The 7,500-nt window shown below is 43.0% G+C and overlaps 2 protein-coding genes and 1 long non-coding RNA gene across 4 annotated transcripts in view; 2 read left to right on the top strand and 1 right to left on the bottom strand.

The window, feature by feature from the left end:
- Window positions 1–7,500, top strand: part of LOC148123680 (vomeronasal type-2 receptor 26-like) — a 172,298-nt gene that overhangs the window by 68,242 nt on the left and 96,556 nt on the right. The gene's annotated exons all lie outside the window — the stretch shown is intronic.
- LOC148123683 (vomeronasal type-2 receptor 26-like) overlaps window positions 1–7,500 on the bottom strand; it is a 46,056-nt gene that overhangs the window by 23,359 nt on the left and 15,197 nt on the right. The gene's annotated exons all lie outside the window — the stretch shown is intronic.
- On the top strand, window positions 3,927–4,896 carry LOC148123684 (uncharacterized). The gene is made up of 2 exons (XR_015740587.1): window positions 3,927–4,185; window positions 4,629–4,896. It is a non-coding gene; the product is annotated as an uncharacterized LOC148123684 (long non-coding RNA).

The following is a 7,500-nucleotide window of genomic DNA, read 5'->3' as shown; positions in this document are numbered from 1 at the left end:
CTGAGGGTGCAGAGGAGGTGGGCTTTAGAGGGAACCAGTCTCAAAGCGGCTCCCTTCCCCCTTCCCTTCCCACAAAGGAGCCTCTAAGGGGCAGGGGTCTTGTCTTTGGAGCCCCTGAAAATATGGATGGAAATTTTGAAATAGGCTGACTCTATTTCATGCATTCTGGCAGGTGGGAACCTTCCCCCATCCTGTGTTCATATATGAAGCAGGTCGTCACGCTATGCCACCAACTGGTTTATGTGTTTTGGCCTGGCACCTTTTGCCGACATTGCAGTTCTCTTCCATCAACCTGGGTTAAGGACGTTGTGTGGACTCACCTAGTGGGGAGGATCAACTCAGCCTGTCTGCACACAGGATGGGGAGCTTTTCCTAGGATCCGTTTCTGGCTCCTTGGGGGTTTTCAGCAGCTGCAACACTCGGGGTAAACTACGGCTGAGCGAATGGGGGTTGGCGGAATGTGTGAACCGGATCAGTTCGGCATTCAGGGAAAAAAGTTGGGACAATGGGAATGGGACAGAGAGGCAGCTTTAGGGGTGGAGGGGGGGTCAGTGATCCCCCCCCAATGTCTGGACAAACCTGGATAGAGATTTGGGTGTTCAGAGGATCAACTGGTGACTTTGATGCTTGGAGCCACAGAAATGGTTCTGGATGCTGGTTTCCAGTATTCCCAGTGAGGCCAGGACTGAGGATACTGGGGCTGCTGCTCCCCAGGGCAGAAAGGCTGGGGGCGAATCCCAAGAACCGAGAAAAAAGGGAGAACATGGCTGTGACCCTCTCTGGGTCGGCTTCCTCTCTCTCTCTCTCCCTCCTGCCAGGTGTTGGGAGGAAGGAAGGAGGGAGGGGCTGCTTCCCAGGGGTTTTTCCCAGGTCCTCTGGGTGGATCTCTGTCCTGCCCAGATCGAGTGGGTTCCCATGCAGGCCTCCCAAAGGCCAGGACTCCAGCCCCCATCGTCCTCAGCCCCAGCCGTGCCCTTAGCAGAGGCCCCAAAGGGAGGCCCAGCGGAGGTTCTTCTGCCCCCCAGGGAGGAGTCAGGGGGCTCAGGGGTCCCAGCCAGAGAGAAGCGGCCATGGAGGAGGAGGAGGAGGAGGAGGAGGAGGTGGCTTGTGGCCGGAGAGCCTCACTCAGGATCCGGGGAGCTTGGGCGACTCTGCCTGAGCCTGAAGGGCCAGGAAGGGGCCGAATTCGCAGTGCATCCCAGCTTGGATCCAGGGCGGCTCAAGGCAGTCTCAGAACCAGCTGGGATGGCTCCCAAACCAGGATCCAGGTTTTTAAGGGATATTGAGGGTCAGTCCAATTCACGGTGGCCTGTTTCACTTCTGGTGGCCATAAGAAACAACGTTTTCTAAATAAAACAATTTATTAGTTTTAACAGTTAAAAACAGCCAACAATACATATACAAATAAATGAAAGAAAAAAAGAAAGAAGAGAAAGAAAAAAAAAGATTGAAAAGAAAGGAAAAAGAAAGAAAAAGAAAGAAGGAAAATTAAAAACATTCTTATTTTACAGTTTGCAAGATCTTTTTTTTTTTATAGCCTTTGATTTATGTCATATATACATCTATTCTATACATATATCACTATCTCATTATTATCAGTTAAAACTTTTTTCTTATGCCTTATGATATATAATTTATCTATGATTAATCCAATTATACCAACAATTCCAACTATCATAATATTGTGAAGTATCTTTGTTTTTTAGTGCCAGAGTCAGTTTGTCCATTTCTGCGCATCTTGAAATTTTATCAATAATCATTTCATCTGATGGAATTTGATGTTGTTTCCAGTATTGTGCAAAGGCTAATCTGGCCGCAGTTAATATATGTATTGTTATATATTTAGCTTTTTTGGAAACTTGTTTGTCAAAGATCCCTAGTAGGAAGGACTCTGGTTTATACTCGATCTGCTCTTTTGTAATTTCTTCCAACCAAGTTTGGATTTTCTTCCAATAATTTTGGGTTTCTGTGCATGTCCACCACATATGGAAAAAGGTTCCTTCTTTTTTCTTACATTTCCAACAATACAGACTCAGGTTGGGGTGCATCTTCGCTAGCCTCGAAGGAGGGAGATGCCATCTATAAAACATTTTATAAAGATTTTCCTTGTATGCTACCGATTTTGTGATCTTATTATTCCTGCCCCAAACTTTTTCCCATTCTGCTAGTGTAATACTACGTCCTACATTCCGACTCCATGCAATCATATTCCCTTTTACAATTTCTTCTTCTAATTCTGTTTCTAGTAAATAATTGTAAAATGTTGTTATGCTTTTTTTGTCCGGTCCTAATAAAATCTTATCTAATTGTTGAAGTTTGTTGTTAATTCCAAATTCTTTCTTATCTTGTTTATACCTACTTTGAATCTGAAGATAAACCCATTGATCAATTTTTAGTCCTTGGTCCTGAATTTCCTGCCTCGATTTCAAATTTCCTCGTGGGTCCAATAAGTCTTTATATTTAATCATTTTAGTAATTTCCAAATTGTTTGGGTGAATCATCGCCTCCATTGTTGAAATCCATATTGGTATTTTTATGTAATGTTTTTCCGTATTTTCTTCCAAATTGTTAGTAGCGCGTCTCTAATTAAATGTCTATGAAAATATTTTTGACTGGTTTTCCCTATATCCCATAAGAATGCGTGCCACCCCCTTTGTAAGTCGTGGCCTTCTAGAAATAATATTCTTTTATTGGTTAACTTCACCCAGTCCTTCAACCAAACTAATGAGGTGGCCATATAATATAACTCCCAGTTTGGGACTGCTAACCCTCCTCTGCTCTTTGTATCTTGCATTGCTTTTACATTTATTCTGGGTTTTTTCCCTTGCCAAATAAATTTGAAGGTTGTTTTGTTGAGTTCTTCGAAGAACTTTTTGTGTAATTTAATTGGAATCGTTTGGAATAAATATAGAAATTTGGGGAGAATGTTCATTTTAATGGTGGCAATCCGGCCTAATAGTGAAATTTGAAGTTTACTCCATGATTCTAAATCTTTCTTTACCTGAAGTAACAATTTGTCGTAATTATTTTCTTTAAGTGACTTACAATGTGGTGTTAGCCAAATTCCTAAATATTTCATTTTCTTTGTCACTTGTATTTCCATTGTTTCTTCTAATTCTGTTTTCTGTTTTTCTGTTAAATTTTTGGTCATTAATTTAGTTTTTTTCTTGTTTATTTTAAGTCCTGCTACTGCTCCAAAATTCTCCAGTTCTTTCATCAATTTTAGTCCCCTATCTATTGGTTCTTCAATAAAGAAAATCATATCGTCCGCAAATGCTTGCAATTTAAATTCCTCTTTCTTAACCGTTAATCCCTTTATATCTGAATTTTGCCTAATTCGTGTTAATAATGTTTCTAATGATAATATGAAGAGCAGTGGGGAGAGTGGGCAGCCCTGTCTCACTCCTTTTTCTATCTTTATTGGGTGAGTGGGTTCCCCGTTTATTATTATATTGGCTTGTTGTGTGTCATAGATAGTTGTTATAATATTTTCAAATTTGGTACCCAGATTCAAATTATAAATTTTTTGAATTAAAAATTGCCAATTCAGATTATCAAAAGCTTTCTCTGCATCTAAAAACATGAGTGCTACGTGTCTCTCAGGGTACGTCTAATACTATTCTTAGATTATTCTTTATTTGCCTAGCTGGAAGGAATCCGTTTTGATCTTCATGTATATACAAGTTTAGCAGTCTTTTTAATCTGTTTGCTATAATAGAAGTAAATATTTTATAATCAGTATTTAGAAGTGAAATCGGCCTATAATTGTTTATATATCTAGGATCTGTATCCTCCTTCAAGATCAACGAAATCAACGCCCCCCTCCATGAGTCCGGCATCCTGGCTGCTAGTAAAACGTCATTAAAAACTTCCAACATAAACCAAGGACTCATAAACCAGGTTAGTCTCTTCCCAGAAATGGGGGCCTCCCTCAAATCCCTTCCTCTTTCCTAGCCCTCTCTATGGATCTGGGCTTTCCTTTCCCCTGAGTGCCCCATGTATGAAAAAAAGTGGCAGTGGAACATGGGACTTGGGTTTCCCTCTTCCCAGGACTTGCCTGGCCTCTACATTGGAAAAAGAGGCAGGGGAACTATTTGGATTTTGGAACTAAATAGGCATAATTAAACGCTGAAGTTGTTAAAAAGAAAGAATAGCTAATAACTGGAATTAATGAAATTAATGAAAGTTTAAAAAGGGGAAAAGGGAAAAGAAAGGATGGAACGTGGAAACAGAATTGAACCAGAACTGGGAAAAAGTTGGAAAAGAAATCAACAGAAGGAAGCTGGAAACAAAGATTTACAGATACTGACTGTTGAAATTTAATATAAAGGACGCTGGTTGCAATAAACTACTAGACAATTGGATTGGACATAAATATTAAAGAAAGGAAAATCAAAGAAGAAGTAGTGTACAAAATGGGAGAAATGTGTGTGGAAATAAAATTGGAACAACAAAATAGGAAGGAAATGATGAAAGAAAGCTTGGAAATGTACAGCATTATACTACAAAAATTAGAAATGGTAATGCAGATTAAAAAAGAACAAAGAGAACCAGAGGGGGAGGAGTGAACTAAAGACGAAACCAGCCCTAAAGAACAAGTGGAACAACATTAAAAAAAGAAAAAAAAGAATTAAAGTTAAAAATGTGAGGTTTGATGTGATAATTAAAGGGGGAATTGTTTGGAATATTAAACAAAGGAAAAGGAAACAGCAGAAGAGGGAATTACAGAGGAGAAATCAAGAGAGGGAGGGGGATAAAATAAATAATTGGAATAAGAAATGGAGAGAAATTATAAAGGAAGAAAGGGGAATTAAGAGAAAGGACCAGAAAATGATGGGAAGTGGAAAGCAAACAACAATGAAAAAAAATTATATAGTCAGGAGAATGAGAGACAATGGATAGGAGAAGAAGAGGAAGGGGGATTCTGCAAGGTATCGTGTCGTGATATATAAGAATATAGATGTAAAAATGGAAAAGAATGGAACTGATATTTTTCTTTTAAGGATTATTGTTAAACCAGACATAGATTTAATTGAAATAGATATGGAAATGGGAATTTACTGTAAGAATATTAATTTATATTTAATAAAGCAGTGAATAAAGTTAAAATGCAGAATTGTAATGGAAAGACTATTATCAGTTTCTAAAATCCCTTTTTTCTCTTTCCCTCCCTCCTTCCATGTATTTAACTATCCATTCATATATCTCATTCACTTTCTCCATTCTCCCCCTTTCTTTCTTATCCTTTCTTTGTCCCTTCCTTCCATCTCTCCCTTTCTTTGTCTACCGCTTTTCTTCCTTTTGCTTCCTTTCTCTCTTTTCTTTCTTTCTCTTTCTCTTTTCTTTCTTGTCTCTCTCTTCCTCTCTCATTCCATCTTTTTCTCTCTCTCTTTCTCCCCTCTCTGTTTCTCGCTGTCTCTCTCTCTCTCTGCCTCCTTCCCCATCTTCCCCTCTCACCCCACCCACTGTGTGTGTGTGTGTGTGTGTGTGTGTGTGTGTGTGTGTGTGTAAAAGAGAGACATGGATAAGTCTGACAAGGTCTGGTCTCTTTAAGAACCTCCCCAACTATGAACTGGCTCTTTCAGGGGACACTTTTCCCCAAGCAGGACGAAGCTTCTCTCCAATGGGACCAAAAGGACCTCTAACCAATCATGATTAAAATTCATCTGAATTCAGGCCCTGGTCAACCGAATTCCCTTGTTCTTTGCTAGTTTGGGCACAAGGAGCAAACAAACCTGGAGCTCTTAGTGACACATTCCCCAGCCCTTGTGGGTTTCTCACCAGCTTGAAGGAGATACTAAACCATAGATGGCTGGGTCCCTATTTTCCCCTCTCTCTCCCCCACTTTGTGTGTGTGTGTATCTCAAAGCCACAGCTGGGCCAAGCCAGCAAGCTCTCCTTGGTGCTCTTCACTAGGTTGGATGGCCCAGAGCGACTGAGATCCCAGTGAGCATTGCACCACAGGTTCACCTGATCTCCCACTACTTTGGCGTTGGCTTTACGGAGCCATGGGGTGAGGCCTGGGCTGACATGTGTCAGCAGTGCCTTTAGTTGCACTCACTTGTAAGAGTCCAAATAATCTGGCAAAGACACCAGAGTCGCTCAGGTAGACTTCCCCCCTCCGCAGTTCTCCTCCGCAGTCCTCCTCCTGCAGAAAACGGCCATTCCCTGAGTTAAGAAGGCAAGGAGTTGCACCTCATCTCACCCAATTCCTAGGACTACCCCAAATGGTCCCAATTCGGCGTGGAGAGAGTGGCTCCCCTGGCAATCCCCCTTTCCCTCGATGCTCTAACTTCCTGTGGCCCACCAGCGGCCTGAATGCCAGGTCGGACCACTAGAAGGCCACTTCCCCGCTTCTCAGCAGTGCTCCTGTGCTGGCCACTTCAGGACCCTCCACCTCCTTTCCCAAATCATTCAAAATGACGAAGCCTTTTGCCGACATGGGTGCGACCGGATGGGTGTGGCAGGGCCATCCAGGGGTGATTGTTCAGGGACTAACAAAGGGGCTGCGATCAGGAGAGGGAAGGGATGGCAGGCAGATGAGCCATGCTCCCTGTTTGTCCCCCCACACCTACGTCCCCCACCGGCACGGCCCAGCAGCTGCAGTGAATCCCAGCTAAATTTCACAGTACCAGAGGACACGTGGAGAGGCTCACATTTTCCTGATTCTGGGAAAGCAAGAGTGAAAAGTTTGCAACTTCCCCTCCAATAGGGAAAGGGGCGGCTCTGGGTGGCAGAGACGCAGCCCGCTTGAATCCTGTTTCTCTCTGCTGCCCGGAACTGTGCTGGGAAAGACTCTCTTGCTCTCCCAGCAGTAGGAGAACTCGAGCCTCTCCACATGTCTTCCAGTACAGCTAAATGTAGCTCAGGTCCCCACCAGTCTGCATCTCTCCCACCCGCCTGGATTCACCGCAGCTGCTGGGTCTTCCCTGCTGGGGGTGGCAGCAAAAGGCAAGTGGGGGGGGGGGTAAAAGTGACCGGCAGTGGCAGGTTGGTGACTGGGCTCCAGAGCTAGCAGAGCCTCCCTCACCTAGGGAGATCAGGCAGGGCCACAACAGAAGGCATGCAGCAATGGCTAGCCTGGCAAGTGGGCAAAAGCAGGCTGCAGGCAATGCTGCACATGCACAATAAGGACTGACTGGGTGCAGAGGGGAGGGGCGGGAGAAGAGGGGCAGGGCCAGCCAGTGGTGCGATTTGAACTGCACAGTATCATAACAACCAGTTCTATAGAACTGGACAGAACCAGTAGAATCTCACCCCTAGTTCCATCTCTCGAGATTTTTCTCTTTAATATAGTCCTTAATAATTTAATAAAATAATTTAATAAAAGAAAAACATGGCATTTCACATCATTCCGGCATTTTTAGGGAGAGGATCAGGCAAGCAGGCTGGTGTTTGGTTCCCACAGCTTCCTCCTGACCTCATTTCCTACTCATTCTCTCACACCCACCCACGTTTAGCTGCTGTCAGTTGGAACAAGTACATCAATCATTTTTTATA

This window comes from Pseudonaja textilis, unplaced genomic scaffold (genome assembly GCF_049901715.1).
Source record: "Pseudonaja textilis isolate UNSWEBS1 unplaced genomic scaffold, rPseTex1.2 PTEXSCF25, whole genome shotgun sequence".
NCBI lineage: Eukaryota > Metazoa > Chordata > Lepidosauria > Squamata > Elapidae > Pseudonaja > Pseudonaja textilis.
The sequence above is the reverse complement of the archived record's forward strand: the minus strand, read 5'-3'. Positions and strand labels throughout refer to the sequence as shown.